At 38.7% G+C, this 19,028-nt stretch overlaps 1 protein-coding gene across 6 annotated transcripts in view; it reads right to left on the bottom strand.

Moving 5' to 3' along the window:
• SEMA5A (semaphorin 5A) overlaps positions 1-19,028 on the bottom strand; it is a 317,047-nt gene that overhangs the window by 269,148 nt on the left and 28,871 nt on the right. The gene's annotated exons all lie outside the window — the stretch shown is intronic.

The raw sequence follows: 19,028 nt of genomic DNA, 5'->3' as shown, positions 1-19,028 counted from the left end.
TAACATGCTGTTGGATCTCTTCAGTGCAGGAACATCTGCTGCCCAGTGCAGGGAGGGAGGAGATTGGAAATGCTGAGACCAACCAAACGCTTCTGACACAAGAGGGTAAAAAAATTTCTCCCACCAGAAAGAACAGTTGGGTTTAGTCCTATGTGTATCCCAGGCCAGGCGTTTCCACTACTTTTTAAACTAATTTGATTTTCACTAGCCTGAACCCTCAACATCTGAGCAAAGGATAATTTATACTTTCCACTACTAAGTATTTCCATTAGTAAAAGAGACACTGTGGAGAAATGTATTGAGTAACTGCCAATGGAGTTTGAAAAATGTTGCACTATCATTTACAAACACAGCCGTCTCAGAAAAATAACTCCATCATCCGCAACAAGTGGGTATTGGCAGAGTCATATCAGAATCATAACATAAGCAATCAGTAGATGTTTATTAACTTTACTAGTACAATAGATAAGATTTTAAAGGCATTAATTTAATTTATTTAATGCATTTATATTGGGAATAAAAATGTGGTTTTTATTGGGAATAAAAAAATTTTATTGCATATTACTTCAAAGTTTATTAAAAACCTGTCAGCACTTGAGTTAAAGTTACTAATTAGAAATTTTTCAACTGTTTCTTTAAAGTCCATTGAAACAGTGTTAACAGTTAAGTACTTTAAAAAAGAAGATGTCTAAAAAGTTCCTATGTTACTAACATTTTATTAAACTTTAATCTGCGAGGAAGCTGAGAGGGGCAGAAAAACAAGTTCATCTTGTTACAGAGAAAACTGATTCCTTTCACCTTCCTCCCAAGCTTAGGTCCAAATGATCATATTAAGATTTAACTTTAATTGAGTAAAATAAAAGAGTTCACCCCAACCATGCGATTATAAGAATATTCACACTACATCTGAATGTTCTAATATGTATTCATAGAAAGATCGATACAAATTCATTTTGTATCAGCTTCAGTATTTTGGAATACTAAAAAGGTATCCACTACTAAAAAAGGTGCAGTAGAGGAATGGGAATGCAGTTATTAAACATATTAAACATATATTTCCTTTACATGTGGCAATTTGTTCCTGAATGCTTTTTGAGACAGCTGTGTATAAAAAAAAAAATTAACTTGTCTACATATATCAAGACACAGAGTGACTTTGTAAAAATTATGTTCTACTATTCTCTATGTCATAATTTCTCATTCATTTTTATTCAGTGTCATTAGTAATTTTAAGTACTAAGACAACAACTCAAATGCTACCAGGTCTTTCATCATGGCCCACATATGAGCCACTCTAATCTGTTTCAACAGAGTTTTCACAGAGAAACCAAGTAGTATTTCCTGTAAGAAAGATACTGACTTCTAAACATACTGATATTTGTCCAAATTTTACAAACAATGAAAAAGCCTTTCAATTACACAGTACAAACTCAGAGCTTTACTGATAAAAACCTCTATGTTTCAAGGTACTTTAGAAGCAACAGTCTTCTCTATGTCAGAATGCAAAATTTTAAGTACACAAATACCTTTTAAGAATAATCTCATTCTTATGCATTATTTTCCCCCAGAAATCTTAGGCAGCACAGCAAGTCATACAAAAGTAAAATGTCACTGACTGAAAGTACAGAGATCTGAAACCTAAGCACAGAAATATTTCCCCCCCCTCACAAATTTACACAACTCTGTTTTGTGCCTTAAACTTCCTTTGATCTTGCAAAAGGTTTTTTCTAACATTTCACAGATAAAAAGGTTAGTGTCTATACTCTTACAAAACACAACCCAAAGGCCCATAATCTGCATTTTATAGACAACCTTTTTAGAGATTTTGTCTAATCCCCATTATCAACATCTCTCAACCTTTAACAGAGAAAGTCTGGATTTCGATTCCACACTTCTTTGATGCAATATGAGTTGACAGTAGTAAACTTTGTAAAGTAAAAATTTCTAAGAACACAGGAATTACCTTAAGGAATATACCTGCTTTGTTTTCCAATTGAAAATATCAATAGACAAAATATGATTTATTCCAGGAAAGCTGACAACACAATTCAGGAAGAACAATAAATGAAGACTGCATTTATTACACCAGCTTAATGTCTTTTGTTGCAGAACAGTGTCATGTTTCATAACAAGAATTATAAATTTCAGGTCAGTTTAGTTGTTCAAGGTTATGCATTTGTGACAGTCAACGAGTTGTGTTTCAATAGAAATCACAAGTTCAATATTGTGTCTAAAGGTTCAAAAATATTGTTAGTGTATGCTAATTTTACTTTTAAAGTAAAAAAACTAAATCAGAACTTCTGAAACAGTATTTTCTAGAAAAGGTTCGTAACAGCAACAGCTGGGCTGATAATTAAGTGCAGTACTTTAAAAAATGCATTTCTACTGCCATTAGTTATATTTAGGATAAATAAATAAGTCCCTGCATTTCAAGCTATGAAGTTACAATGCTGGTAGTGCAGCTGTCTGCCCAGGATCCTTCACTGGCTTGGGCCAGGCATTCTGGCACTGCGGTATTAATATTCAGCTTGGCAAACTAGCATAAGCAGAGTGTCAAACAGGATAAGTGGGAGGTTGAGGGTATAAGGGATATGGAAGATGGCATCTATTTTTAAGGGATGGTTAGTTTAATTATCTATGAAGTTATTGATCCTGAGTTAGGAAGCAGCTGAGCAAGTGTTTTAAAGAATGATGTGAGCAGCCAGCTCCTGATTAAAAGAACAGCCTCATAGGAAACTGGAAAGCAAAAAATACTTTGGCAGCTGGGAAGTGCACTTTAAGTAGAATAGAAACAAAAAAACTTAAAATACTCATATCTGTGTGTGCCAAGTCTACAGTAGATTTTTTTCATACAGGAAATTCCACATGACTTCAAATACAAAATTTCAGAAATATTTTCCTTGTTTTCTCACTAAATTTCTTCAAAATGAGTAATGTTGCAAGATGATCTACTTTTTACAGATAAGTATTGGCCAAACTACAAGTTCCTGGTCAAATGATTTTTTCATGAATCACAGAGTGGGCACACAGGTATTTTGTGCACCAGGAAGATAACAAATGTTTATGTTCTGTGGAACAGAATAAGAGTTTAGACCCAAAAATGTCATCAGCTAGAAACCCAAATGTTTAGCCTCATTCTATAAGAGAATCTCCTTAATTTTACTTTTTTTTTTAAGGTGAACTCCTTTAACCAGTCACTCAGTTCTTCTAATCACATTTGTGCATTCAACACCCATGACTCCAGGTATAGTAAAGTTACTCCAAGCTCCTGTCAACATCACTTTTCCAGTCCTTTATGTGAACATACACAATTAACAAGCAGTGAAGAGATCACTTCAGTTTGAATTATAAACCAAATGATGCTATTCCTCACTCCTTAAATACCCATAAATGAGTTCTGACTCAAAATTCACAAGGCAAATCTAAGACAGAGGGTAAACATAGCTCCCTATCTGCAACATTCTACGGCCAAAGTCTCACTACCATAGTGAAAGACTGCACATTTACCCTCTTCAAACAGAGGGCAGGGCTTGTTTACACAAGGAAATACCCACACAGTTCTGTGGCTATGGTTATTGTGGAACTGCTTGTAAATACATCTGAAAAAAAGGCTCCTTTCTCCTCATGCTGCAAACCATTTGCCAGTGGAAACCCTTGGTCAATTTGGTTAGGGCAGCATTTCACCAAATTTTCTTTTCAGAGTTTATCTATGCTGCAGACATACCAATTCAGTTTTATGTTGGTTAGAATAGGTATCAATAGCAGGACAGGCATGACTCTGATCACGTCCCAACAAATCTAAACTCGGGGTGAAGCTCAAGTCACCAATGTTTCCAACCCATCAGTCACTGAAATAGATATAGGAAAACCAGCTTGGGAATATGCGTGTGCATGTCAGTCACACCTCCCCAATACAGCATGGTCCTCCCCACAACTCAGTACCTAGAGAAGTCGGATTTGGCAACTCAGTACGACCCACTATTCATGAACTGTTACTTACACTGTTACTGAGACCCATCTTTACAACTACTTGCATTTTATTAATGAGTGCTTAAACACTAGTGCTCAAATATTATCATTAGTGCGTCCTTTCCAACTCCGAATATTCTATGATTCTATAAAAATTAAACACATTAGGCAGAATAATTTATTACATAAAGGAACTATGCCACAGGTCCCGAGGCAGTAGTAACACAACCAAAGCCAAATTCGAATAGTTGGCTCCTCTCTGAACATTTATCTAAATTATTTTTTGTTTTGGAAAACCTGTGTTTGTATCCCTTCATGCACAAACCTTCAAGACATACTTTGAAAGCAGAGGCAGACTTTTAAGTTAATGATTAATAGTGAATAATAAATATATTTGCAGAAGAAAACTCCAAGCCCTTCTACTAGGAGGGTCATTTTGGTTATTTCCAAATTACTGATCCTTTCCTGTTTCATTAAAAACCTTCATTAAAGTCTTGATCCCAACCTTTTCTACTTTTTAGCCCTATAAATTCAGGAAGAATGTACAAGTTGCTACTTTGAATGTAAAACTACATAATTCTCACTTGGGGGTATTTTGCACATTTGGAGGTTTAAAATACCTTCTCTGTGAAGTACAAAGAGGGGTAAACCCTCACAGTCCTTCTAGTTCAAGTACACACTTGTAGATTGGCCAGATCCAACATGTTAATCAGCCATTATCCAATCAAGTATTTATTCATTCATTGAATAAACAAAATTTTACCTCAATACACTATTATTTTGTCACATTCATATTCACAAGCTCTACTAATTTTTTTAATATTTCACAATCACAAATACTTTTTTCCTTGAAGGCCACAAATCAGATTACATTTTTGCTAAAAGGCAATTTTTGACACATGGCATTACAAAAGAGTCAATGAAAATGATTTTTATATACAAAGATTTGGGGGTTTGAAAACTTTTCTTTTATCCTATTTTCCCTCAAAAATCACTTTATCCATTTCAACATGCTTTTGTTTTATAAAAACAGTGTCAAAGACTTATATTTGAAAACTTATATCTGAAAATGTCTAAATGAAGTCCTATTTTGACTATGCAGTTGCATAACAATTACTTACATTTTGCTTTTTCCTTTGTATGATAAAACCACAAAAAATAAATAGTTAAGCAAGTACAAAGAAAAACGTTCTAGCAAAAGACAACCAGTATTGGTTCTTGGGAGAGTGAAATGACTGGGTTGCTCACCCAGCAGTTCATAACCACGACTTGTCCCAGATCAAGTGTTAACAGTTAATTTAAGTGTCTTATTTTGTGAATATAAAAATGCAACAAGTTCTACTCACATTAGCACTGAAATTCGTGATGCAATTCAGAGTTCAGTTTCACCTCAGATGAGTTTCAAAAAACCCACAAATTGTCTAGCAAACTCAGAAATCCACAGTAACTTGAACTCAATGTTTCCAGCAAAAAACTGTTTTCCTTGAAGTCAGCTAGGCAAGCAGTTCCTGGCTGCCCTAAGATCAAATATGCTTTTCTACCGTCTCTGTGTGTATTGCACAGGCTGCTTTTGAACGGCTACACACATGCCTTGCTCAGCAGCGAGCTCCGTGCTTATCGTACACGAGATTGCACTGAACACAGCGGTCCATGAAACAACACACACGAATGTTTTATGCAGCACAAAACAGACTGATTTTAAAAACAAACTGATAGGCATGGCAATCAAGGAAAAACCACCTAGGAAGTGCCTGCAGATAGGTCCCTTCCTTGAACCTCTTTGCCATCTACCCTGGAGTTGTTTACCAGTCGGATACAACTTGCAGATGTGGCAAGTCCCCCCGCTGGCAGGCTAAAGAGGGGTCAGGATCTGGGTAGAAGAACTGTAGCCCCTCTCATTACTCTTCCAGACAGCATTACACCCAGCCAGACATCAAGGCCATAAACATCAAAGATTCACAACTTGTTCACTGCCCACACCCAGAAAAGCCTGCAGGTTTTACAAGAAAAGCAGCTGGACTGTCAAGGACAGTTTGCTCCTACAAAAAAACTGTTTTAAGGTCTCATCTAACTACTACCTATACATCTTTGTTTTCATTGTTCATTTCCAAAAAAAGCTGGTCAGTTTAGGAACAACTTTACTTAGGAGCTTAAGAACACTACAAAAGGCAAGAAGAAGCAACAGTTCATCTTGGCAAGGCTCGCTCAACTACTGAAGTTTATCATATGCAGGAGGGTAGGGCCAAGAAGCACTTCAGTTAAATGAAGTCAAATTTGTCCATTTGTAAAAATGGAAAGCAGTAAACAGATATTTCTGTTGTTTTATTTTGTCAGAAGCTAGCAATCTTGCCTTTTGGAATGCTGTTATCAGCTATATACAAATGCTAGTTGTTTTCACATTAATGGATTACACTTGCCACATACCTGCCAAAAAAAATTTCCAGAAATACTATTTTCACCACCAAAAGTACAACACAGAATAAAAATTCCTCAGTATTTTTCACCTATAGGCACTTCCATATTTTTTTGTTTTTATGCATTCCTGGATGTCAGTGGTCACAAAAATTCCAGATGTCAGAACAAGAAGGTCTGTTAAATCTCAGAGCAGTGAATGCAGCTTACTGTACAGTACCCTCATTCTGTGCCTAAAGTCTTGCTGGAAAAAAGCAGTTACTGCAATGCCATACAGACAACAAAGGTACAATATAGTAAACCATGCACAAAATGAGTACAGGTCAAGTCTACACTAGGAGTACCTTACCAATATAGCAACTTTACTCCTTTCATTTAAGAAGCAACTACACTGGCAAAGATATCACAAAATCTCATAAGGGCTGAGGTTGGCAGGGACCTCTAGAGGTCATCTGGTCCAAAGCCCTATTTAAGCTGGGCCATGACAGTTTCCAAGCAGCTTTTGAGTGTCTCCACGGATAGAAACTCCACAGCCTCACCTGGGATGTTATTCTCTGTATCACACTCTCCATCAATACAGCAAAGCTGTAATACAAACCACAGAAAGCCAGTTTAGGTTCCATTTTAATGCTCTAAAGGCTGTTCCTAGCAAAAATCTATTGGTAACACAGCACACCTTTCCATCTTTCTGCACAACTACATCACTCCTAGGCTACACAGAGGTCATGCAGGTGGATAAAGGCAATACTAAACATCAATCTGTCCTATCATTTGTGATGCATCCCATCAAACATTGGCTATTCTGAAACAGGGTATTAGTCGCAGCACAGAGCATTCCTATCCAGTTCATGTAGGATTATGTGGATGATCACTGTAATGGAAAAGTAGCACCCCGTTATTTTTCATTTGCAGTGGTAGCAACTATCTTTTTGGTGAAAGTCTCCCCAATATCTATTGCATAAAGCCATTTTTCTAGTACCCATATTTCATACAATATGTATTGTTTGGAGTCAAAACAGATGATTAGGGGATGGTAAAGAAATTGGTTATGATAATTTGAACAGTACAACTTGGAAGGAAACAAATCAGAAAACTAATATGATGTCTTAGAAATTAACAGGAATTAATCAGAATTATTAACAAAAGAGAGCACAAAACTTTGCAGCATTTCTTCATGAAAAAGACTGTTTCAAAAGCTCCATTTTGTCTCCATGGAAACACACAGGAATAGCTAACTGAAACTATTAAAAATATGTGTTCTTAGCAAGAAGTTACATGGACCATGAAGTTGATTTGCAACAGACTGAGATTATTTTTCACAAAACAGGAACACCAGGTTCTCACCCACTGAAGACACTGGGCTATAGTTCTAAGTATCAGCAGAAGGAGTAAAGACAACTGCTATATTAGAATATGAAAAATACTTTAAAGGATATTATTTCATCACAACAAGACTAGCTCTGTGTCTTAGAGGACATTTTACTTCTCAACAGACCTACAGAGAAAACTAATAGGAAACTCAAACCAAAATAGCTTGAAGTTCCTATGCTTTCAGCAAAGTCATTTTCTCTTATATCAAAGTTTTATTAAACAGTTTTCTTTCAAGCTTTCTGATATGTGACCAAAGAAGTAAATGCACAGGCAATAGTTACTGGTAATAATAATTACTAATGGTTGGTTGGGAGACATGTTGGAGGTTGGTTTTTTTCCTCCCTTACTTAAATAAAAGGCGGGGGGGGGGGGGGGGGGAATCTTCAAAAATCTCAAGTTTGTAATACTTCTAGGCAAAGAAATGCAATTTATTTTCAAAGAAATCTAATCCAAGCTAAACAATGAGTTAAAGCAACAATTCCTTTCAAGTCTTTAAGCAAGACACCACTCTTCTCAAGGGAAAGGGTAAGAGGCTGCAAGAGAAGTGCCTGGGAACCATGATCAGTACCTTCCAATCACCAGATCTCCAAAACTGTACCTGCTTTTAAAGAAACCCCAAGACCTCTGGCTTCCTTCAGGTGCTGCATCACCCCATGGCAGAAAAGAGAGACAGTGTCTGCACTGAGAAGGAAGAGCAAGAGTGCAGGGAACAGAATATATAGATCTGCACACGTTGTCAAAGCTGGTCAACATATGAACAGTGCCCTTGAAAACAGAATTTCCCTAGAGTTAACCTAGGACAAGAGCAACTTTACCTGGCCACATCTGGAGCAGAACACATCTGGCAGAATACAGCTATAAAGGATTTCCTAGAGAGTTCACTGACATGAATGCAAAAGTTTTTATTATCTCCAGGCATCTTTAGCTCAGATCCCAAACAGTGGTGCACATCTAAAATTCTGAAGGCCAAACTGAGACTTAATAACCCTAAAGTAATAATAATATTATGGTACATAACCACTATACTTGGCTGTTCTCCACTTACTGATTTATGAGAGAAGATGACTAGTTCAGCCCTCTGGGAAAAAAAAACAGATAGGAAGAAGTGGACTTTCTCTTTCTAAAAGATAAATAAATAACAGGATGAGGAAAATATACAGGATGTGATGCTCCATTAGCAAACATCACATCTGTTACTCATATTTTAATATCTTCCCTGCCACCCTGAAGCATACCATGTGCAATTAAGAGGAAATTGCAATGCAATTTTTTTTAATAAATTATTGTCAACAGGCATACAGTACTAAGCCAAATGCAAATCACTAAATCAATTCAGCACCAGTTTAAAAAGTTTCGATTAATCCTCAATTCATTGCTATGTTAATATAACATCTTATTAAATGCACCCACCACTTTAAGACTCCCTCATTTCATTTGTGATTACAGTAAATATTGATTGCAATGGTGGCCTGGAGACAGCTCCAAAATGTACAACTGTGGTCCCTGAAGGCAGAGCTTAGTGACAGTATTCTGTTCCCACGTCTGCCCTTCAGACAGACTCAGTGCAGATATAAAAATTTAATATAGTATTTTACTGGTTCAAATGCATACCTGCTTGGATTTTATTCAATTAAGCAGAGAAATTTGTTACACTTTTTTGATAGAAACCTTAATCAATTTTATCTTTAAATACTGTTGTGGAAGCTGCTTCCAAGCAGCTCTGACAACAGTCTGAAAAGTGAATCACGGTCTCAGAGCACAACTAAGAGCATTGTAATTTCTTCTCCCCGGTTTTTCAACAAAATCAACACATACAGATAGCAGAGGGCATAGCCAGTTTGGCAAAAGCTGTGCTCATCTAAATACAGTGAGAGACTACACCTCTGTTCTGACATCTGCTCCCGCATCGAGGTGTCCTCCTTCACCCCATTCTTCCTTTTACATCACCCCTCCTGCTAAGGGGACATCTCCAGCATCTCCCTCCAAAACCTACAACGAGCTCTGTTCCCATAAGGTGCTGACACTCAAAGCTTCTTCCCCCACTTCTTGCCACATTAAGGGAAAGCTGAGCAGAGACCTCATGCACAAACTTACAAGCATCTCAGACCAGCCTCCCTGCAGCTCCTAATGGGACAGCTCTAAAAAAACATATTGTCCACAAAGCTCTTCCCCTATCATAACCAAGTGGATACAGTGCAAATTTGATCATGGTTTTTCATGTACTTCAATAGAGAATAAAAATAATCTTAATTTTCACACTAATAGATTAATCCTGTGAAACATATGCAGAAGATTAGCTTGTCTAAATACCTGGTGTGGACTCCCTGGCTGGTTATTTAGAATTATGGGGATCTAAGTATGGGATACAGCCTGGTTTCATTTAGAGACACCACTGACCTTTGACAGAGAATTCAGTCACACCCTGAACTCATTTCCATTAGAAGATTTTGCAGAGCACAAATGCCACGCATGCACACACCACACCAACCTACTGCACGCACCAATCTATTAAAAATGGATCTAAAATCAGACAGCTATAGGTTGGCATGAAGCCCAAATTAATTAATACACAAGTAGTACCTTATTACATGAAAGTACCATCAGTACCACTTGCAATTTTATTGCCATTGAAACACAATTATCATTTGTTCCAACATTTTATTTAATTGTATGTGATCTAATAGAAGCCACCAACACTGTATCTGCACGAGCTGATTAAACAGTACCAACGAATATTCCCAGGCACTGGAATCAAATTAACTTCTTTGCAATCCATCCATTTTCATACCAGGAACAAAATTTCTTCTGTTTTCATATGTTAATGAAACTAAGGCCAGAGCTTGTATGAGTGTGCGTATGCCCAGAATAGCTGACATGAGTTTCCATAATGCATCTACAGATCAAGCTCAGCTGCACTGCAAGTTCATATGACATAGTACATGCAGACTTAAAAAATCTATTTAGATTTTTTGGAACTTTATTCTTATCAAAGTACCTTAATAAAGCAGTCAAACCTCCAGAAGTGCTCTGTAGTAAGTGGATTGCATTTTTTTGCAGGCGCAGTTGGATGCTGAGAACTCTTAAACAAGGCAAAGCAGAGTCATAGCATGATCACTTTTGCCATCTGGTGCAACAGCTATTGGCCTAAGAGTGAGTAATAATTATAGCAATTCAGTCAAATTATAAATAACAAAGTCAAAACTGGAATGCGGGTATAAACACACACTAGCATGGTGACACTCGTTGTCTGGCAGAGGGATCACTAGCACTCAGCTCAGGCTGTGGAAAGCTGCCAATCCCTGTGGATCCACTTGGAATCGGCATTTCACACAGAAATGGACCTCCTCTACCACCAGTCCTTCTTCCACAGGCTGTTCCCCAGTTTAAGTTTCACCATCTGTAACTATAGCCACATACCCTTGAAATGAGAAGGACATAAAGCCACTGAAAATTAATGAACAAGAAATATACAAAGGCCATTTTCTGTATAAAACTTTCCCCCGACAGTAAAAACACAATGTCCATAACTATACCATATACATTTTGGGGTGTTTCACTTCATTCTATTTCTAGTCTGGTTTCGTGGTGTGAACATCCATTAGTAGATAAAGAACACCTTCTTGTTTTGTTTTATAGGTGAGGAATCCAGTGTCTGTGATTCAAGGTCTGTGATTAAAAATGCAAGTTAAAACTGTGGTAAGAGGTTTGCTTCAGCTAAGCAGCCGGGGACTAGAACAGTAATATAGATGCAAGCCCTCTCAGAAGACTTCCATGAAAAATGGCTCCCCCAAAAGCCAACTGCTGGACCTCAAATCTTTGTTCCTGTCAGACTGGTACATCACAAATCCTCTCACCTCACATCTTATTCTACCATGTTTAAAAATATGCTCCCTGCTACAGCCAGCGGATGAACAAAGTAACCCCAGAAGGAGAAAGAAAAGACATCCCAAATGCCCAGCTCCCATGGTGGCCCACAGAACAAGCAAGCAACAAGGTCAGGCATAACTCTAGTACTGTCTCCTACCTAAGGCAGGGCTGGAGGAGTGACAGTGTGGGTGCTTCTGCCAGGTAGTGTGACCCTCCCTACCACCTCACACCACAGCCAAATCTCTAGCTGACCATCCAAAACATTTTCAGTGAAATATGAAGGAGAATCTGTCAGGCACTACAATGCAGGGCAATCAGACGACAGTTTTGGGAATCCAAGTAATTACCTGTTCTTATAATTTTTTTACTACACTGTCCTTACAAAATCTTAATGCAATATAAAACTCATGCAAGGGTTTTTTTCTACTCCCTTTCTCTTTTTCACCATTTGTTTTTACTTCTTCCCCTTCCATGTTTCTCTCTATTCTTTCCTCTCCTCACTTCTCCCTCCCTTCCCCTAATGCCCGACTCCCTCCAGCCTGAGCTGTGCACCAGCAGAGCTGCTGGAGCTGGCGGGACGGCCCTGCCAACTATCCAGGCTGTCCGACACCTCACACGATCACATTCTGTTTTCACCCACTTGAACTGCAGCCTCTTGTGGCAAGAGCAGACTGAACAGTTCAGGGAACTTGCAGCTGAACAGTTCAGTCACTGCGTGGACCAAGGTCATGGTGGACCAAGGTCATTACATGGTGGTCCACTGCACGGACCAAGGTCATTACAGGGTCTTGCTCACACTGTACCATTGTGAAGACTAGTCAAGACTGTTTTCTGAGACATTCCATTGCCTCTGGCAACAGGGGAAGGATGGGGCACCACACATCTTCCTATTGCTGCTGTGAATTCCACCTAAATTTGCTATACCAACCAAGTGGCATTTGCTACGTTAGCCAAGGAGGCTGAGGTAAGCAAAGGGCGTACTGCTGACAGAGCAGATGGATACAGTCCACCTTTCTTTGTCCTCTCCTCGGAGTTCACTGTGATGCTTTGCAAGCCAGTTCACTCCTCTCAGCAACAGAAAACTGTTCTCATCTGGGGGTGAATCAGGTCCCCTTCAATAGAGGAAGACCCAGCACACAGCTAGAACTAGGACTGCCCTGCTAGTGGCAGCAAGCACACAGATAATCTTGTTAGGCAACATCTTGAGACAAGCTGGAAAAGGAAAAGAAAAATCTACTGCCACATAATTGCTAGACACTTCCTAGAACTGAACACCTACAACACCTTCCAACCTCAGGATGTTTTGTAAAGACAAATATTGACTGACACAATATTTTTACAAGTCTGCCGTTTCAATTTCCCTCTGTTCTGGAGCGCAGGCCAGAGATCATAATCTTCCACATTAGTTAAAGTGTTCTAGGGTTAAAATTCAGCACGTCTGATTGAAGTTGACAGGGAGTTAATAAACAGATACTATCCTGCAGTTCTCTAGCAAACACACAGAAAATTACTGCCATGTACAGTGCTTTCTGTTTGGAGCACCAGAAACAACTTTTAAGTGGAAATGAGAACAAAAAAAACTATTGGCATTCTTCACAGAAACTTTGCACCATTTATTAGTCACGTATTTTGACATTTTGTATTGAATATGTGTGTTAACGGATGGGAGAACAAATGTTATTTACCTCCTTTACACACCACTGTTACAGTGCACTACTAATAAGAAGCACATCAGTTCCACTCTGGAGAGGTTACAGAGGGAAAAAAAAGCAATGCCAGGCTCAGGCCAAGCGTCTCAGGCACATAAGTAACTTGTCTAGCCATCTCCATGGTCCTGGCCACATTCCAGTCCTTGCACTATAAGCTGATCCCTCATCATATGCTGGTGAAAACAAAGATGTCCAGAGTGATCTTGAGTGGTATCTATCATGCTGAATTTTTTTTTCCCTGTCAGTATAACACTATTACTCGACAGGGTGGAATGAAGTGTCTTCCAGCCATATTCTGGCTCCTTTGGAAAAGCTGTCATCCACCAGGTGCATGGTCCAGCTCTTGGAGAAAATACAGCCTGTCCAAATGAACTGAGATCTTTTGTTCTTACAAACCAGCCCATCCTAGACTCCAAGCTCCAGCTGTTCACCTATCAAAAAGTGAAAGAGTGCAAGCTTCCTACTGCTTCAGAAAATAAGAGGTATAACCATTAAATGACACATTTTATCTCTGAAGGTTTCCAGATAGTTTTAGCTGAATTATCCTGGATCATAAACACAGTATGTTTGGAGAACAGCTGTACATTGTATTTCAGCTAAGGTCTATACTTTCTCCACTTAGCTCTCTCTTTAGGCCGAAGTCAAATGCTATGAGACAAATATATCCATTATAAATCACATCTTTCAACAGCAACAGTTGGCCAGCTCACTGACATGTGGATGTTGCAGAGCACACTCCCTCAGGCTCAGTGAAGTCAGCCCATAGATCCAGCTGCACCAAGGATGAAAACAAGAAAGGACTGACAGTGGGAGGCAGGGGCTTTCCTGCATCAGCAGCAACTCTCTTTTGAGACACCCAAAGACAGAAAGAAGCTGCTTGGGGAAAAAAGGAAGAAAAGAAGGGGGATAGGAAGCTATGTAGAGGCACCAAAACGCTTCAGTTGAGGCAGGATCTCTTAAAAAAAAAAAAAAAGCCATGAGCAGAGAACTACATATCCCCACAACATGGGTTCATTTGACCTGAAAATCAGATTCTTCTGGCTGGTTAAAGAGACCACTGCAGCCATGTAAGGCTCAGGAAGAAAAGCACAAGAGAGGGAGGGAACAATAATAATCAGGATCTGCTAGTCCATTAGACCTGACATAAAAGGAAGGGAAGAAGGAGGAAAAAACTTCAACAAGAAACCAGAAATTAAACAGAAAAGAAATGCAAAGGTTGACCTTTTAAAAAAACAACTTAAGGACATTGCATTACTGAATGAAAAAAAAGGCTAAAAGTCAGATTATCAAGTGCAATGAATTAAGGATTAGCTGGAACAGAAAGGAAGGAAGGACTATGAGGAGATAGGACAGCAAGTCTTCAGGAGGCCAGATCAGGACTGAACAGCACAGAGCAGACACGCACAGAAAGCCTGCAGAGGCAAGACAGGATGGTTAGGGAAGCAGAAACAATACAAAAGTGGGGACAAACGGAAGAAACAGTAGAGATATCATATACTTACAGGGCTGTGTAGACAACAAACAAAACAATAATGTTTTGTTCGACCCAGTGACCCAGACAGCAAAGTCCATACAGAAACTGCATGGGAAACCAACATTTTGGCCTTACAATATATAAAGGGGGCTGTAAAAAAGACAGAGAGAGACCTCTTTCTAAGATCTGCAGTGACAGGGCAGGAGGCAATGGTTTTAAATCAAAAGATTTAGACTGGACATAAGGAACAAATTTGTTGTCATGAGGGCAGTGAAACACTAGAACAGGTTGCCCAGAGAAACTCTGAGTTCTCCATCACTCCATGATGTTGATAACATCTCCATCCTTGATGTTATCATGGTCAGGCTGGATGGGTTTGAGCAGCCTGGTCTAGTGGAAGATGCTCCTGTCCACAGCAGTGGGATCAGACTAGATGGTCTTTAAAGGTTCCTTCTAACTCCACCAGTTACGACTCTACGATGATTTCCAGCCTCCACCCCTGCTTCCCCTTAGCAAACAGCCCTAAAATTCAAGAGCAGCAAATTAGTTCCTTTAATATCCTTCAATAACTCATGTAAGGAAGGCCTGAATGACAGATTCCATGACTGGTAGTGATCCATATCACACACTTTTCACACAAACACACACAATGCCTTTCTCCTGATGCAGACAGCTGACATGCTGGATTTAAAAGGAAGAAAAAAAAGATGCAATAAAGGTGGGATTTATACACTTTACTGCAGAGAAGAGAGACACAGAAGTGAGGAAAAATAACAGTTTCACAAGTATAAGAGTCACCTGTAACACCAGAAAACTGGCCTCTTGTAAACTTCTCCTTTGATCCTAAATCTCGCAGAAAGCCTAAATATATTACTTAGTTCAATGACGTGACTAGAAAACATCAGAGTATCAGAACCAAAATAAGATAGGGATGTCAATAGACAGCGTTAGAAAAAAAAATATTGAAAACAATGTAGTCAAGAGGGTTTTATGGCTTTTTTTAATCTCATCTAGATTAGAAGGATTAAAAAAAAAATTCAGTCAGGACAACAAAAAAATTACCTGGCACCAGGAAAACATTCCTCTGGCACAGAATATATGTTTATTCTGCAGATACTCCAAAAAACCTCCTTCAAACATTCTCTGAAGTTATGTATGATTTTCCATCCTGATAATTTAGGTTCCTGTCAGTGTTTTTTAAAATGATCCTTATTTACCTACACTTTCTTTTCACATTTTCCTTTGTTTTCATTTAGCACACGTGATCATCGTTTGCATATTTTTTTCTGATTATATCACATGCATTTTCTGTCGCAATCAGAAACAATCTGTATTGTCCTTTACTCTTTGCAGTGCTCAAAATTTTGTACAACATACCACCAACCACCACTAATAATCATAATAACAATATCATCATCTAAGGAAATTTCTACATTTTTAAGCTTCTTGTAAAGTTTAGAGAAGAGACTAAAGGCTGCATAAATGTAAGCTACATGTGTTGAACAGGAATTCAGATTGATTTTTCATACAAATCTGACAGCGACTGAGTACTTTGGAAAGTAAATACAAATTTGAAATGCCATAGACAGAGCAAATCCAGGTCACAGCAGCAAGGTCCTCTGAAATCCGGCATCAAACCTGGCAAACAGTATGCCAGAGGTTTACATGTGAGGACAAGCCCTCGGAAGACAGACAGGAAGGAGCATCCCTCCTGGAACTGCCAGTTTCTGGTGAAGTCTTCCAAATCAAACTGAGGCGGTAGCTGTGCAATTATTAAAAAGGGTAGATGAAGAGCTGTAATAGAGCCCTGTGTCTGGGAAATTTGGTCCTCTGACTCAGTGGCAGAAAAAATTAAATGTACTTCCCTGTGGCTTCCTCTTCCCCATCCATAAGATGCATTCCATTATGTCCAATAAAAAAGACATACTAAATTCCGCAAGAGATGGCAACACTCATTACAATTAAGCTATAAAACCAAATAGTATCAAATTCTGAAAGATAGGATTAATAACTCCTTCACCCATAAGAACTTTTAAAGAAGGTTGAAATCAAAAAATTTCAAACTTAAGTCATAAAACAGCCGCAAAGCCAAGACCACTGAAGACTTGGTCTTGGGACTGATACAGACATAGGTTTGAAACAATCACAAGGACGAGTGAGAGAAAAACAATAGTGAAGAACAAGGTAATCTTCGATGTCCTTGTCCTCTAATCCAGCCCCAGATGAAGCCAAAGAATCCAAAATCCATAGCTTATCTTCTTCCTTGATGTGGAGAACAGGCAGAAGTTATACATATAACTATCATGGTTAACATCAGATCTTCCAACTAAGAACAAACTGCTAAATCTGCAACTCCCCTGAGTTCTCATGCACACTGTGAGGAACCAAAGACAAGCAAGAGGCTGATCCTGCACACACATCAGCTCTATTGCTCCAACCACGCAACAAAAGAGAAACTAAAAATAAAAATAACAAATTAAAAGAATGACTACATAGCAATCTCTCATCTCAAGTAGTTTTCCTTAAAATAAGTAACAACAACAACACACCTTTCAGAATCCTAAGTTAAAGGTGTTAAAATTGAAGCAACACACACACACAGACACAAAAACCCTTTTAAATAATGAAACTCATGGTCAACACCATCTTTGATAGACAAGAAACTGTTGTGGAATCAAAAGACACAGTCCAGGCACTGCTATCACACCTGCCAACCCACCCACATGCTGAAGCAGCCATAGGTCTTGACAGTGCCCCCAGAGCTGGAGAGAGGGGCTGTAAATCACAGCCTTGCACATTTAAAAAAAGAAACTGTTATCAGGTTTTGGAGAAAGTGTTAAAAAAATGCATTTTAATGGGTGTCCAGGCCAAGCCCTTCAAAAAAATTACTACAAATATTGAAATATAGGTCTGGCACTAAAAAGGAACAGGTCACGCTTTAATCTTACAACTGGGATCATATTTCCTTGCTGCAGAGAACATTGCCAATTAATGAACGATTTTCAGTCCCAGCTAACAGATGTGTAGAAATTACCAGAGCTATCTAGATGAACCTTGAGAAAAGAAAAAGGTAGTTTCTCTTTTCTCTGGTTGTAAAAGCATAGCTAGCCTTGCTAAGAGACAAAGCAGCAGCCAAGGTTTCTGATTATCCAGGGAACATAAAACCTGCTTGACAGCAAGCAGATGTGATTAATGCCTGCACCCTCATGACTTCATCATGCCTTCTTTCAAAAGGATCGGCCTCCAGTTTCTAATAAAGATCATTTTCAAGTTTTTGAAACCAGCATAAAATTAGTGTTGCTGATAAAAATGAATTCTGTTTGTATTATCAAGAATACCATGACTGCCTTAGAGAGGGGCAATTAAAAAAGTAAGCAAAGTGTGACTTCGGCTTCTTTTGCTATTCCAGTTGAAAGGTCAAAGGAATTAGGTGACCTGCCACCAACTCAGTTCCTGCACCTAGTGGTCCTTTCTGATAAATACAGAAAGAGTGCAGCCAATCCACAGACTCAAAATTTTCATGTAGAGCAGAAAAACATGTTTGAACGGTGGCCCTTGCACAGCTCAAGCTAACCACAGGTACTTCAAATTGCTAATTCCACTCCCTGTTTTCTCAGCCACTACTGGTCTGTCACTTGATGCTTGGACTTGGTTGCGTTACATGCACAGGCTCATCAGCCAGTGCTGGAAGCTGCTTGAGCTTTGCAGTTTCACTCACCAGACTGTTGATGCTCTGTCCTTTTCCAACATCTCATGTTCAGTCCTGCACTTTTATTACACACTTATTTATAGTTGGAGAGTCTGGAGCAGGAAGAGGCCATCTACATGTAGGTTCTCACTTTAGTAACGCTGAGGGTTATAGAGGAAAGAACAACGGAGCTGAGGTTTCCAGCCAAAGTTTGGGGGTAGTAGTACCCCTTCACTCCATTGTAATTGACAAGTCATATACATAACTTCCCACAGGCACCTCCCTTTTTTTCTGGGTGCCTAGCTTGCAAGTGGAATGTGAATTAAACTGTCACAACACAGATATAAAATCCCTGGGTTAGATTTTCCAATTTTAAAGTTAGCTACAAATTTTCTAAATTGTAAATTCTTTACTTTGGTTTTCTTCCATACCCTGTTTTTTAAGTGCTGCAGTAACAGAGCAACTGAACACAAAAAAAAGCCAAAACCATTAACTGTTGTTGTTCAAAGTTCCAAACAGCAAATTTGGGCATGTAGGT

This window comes from Corvus cornix, chromosome 2 (genome assembly GCF_000738735.6).
Source record: "Corvus cornix cornix isolate S_Up_H32 chromosome 2, ASM73873v5, whole genome shotgun sequence".
Taxonomy (NCBI): Eukaryota; Metazoa; Chordata; class Aves; order Passeriformes; family Corvidae; genus Corvus; species Corvus cornix.
The sequence above is the reverse complement of the archived record's forward strand: the minus strand, read 5'-3'. Positions and strand labels throughout refer to the sequence as shown.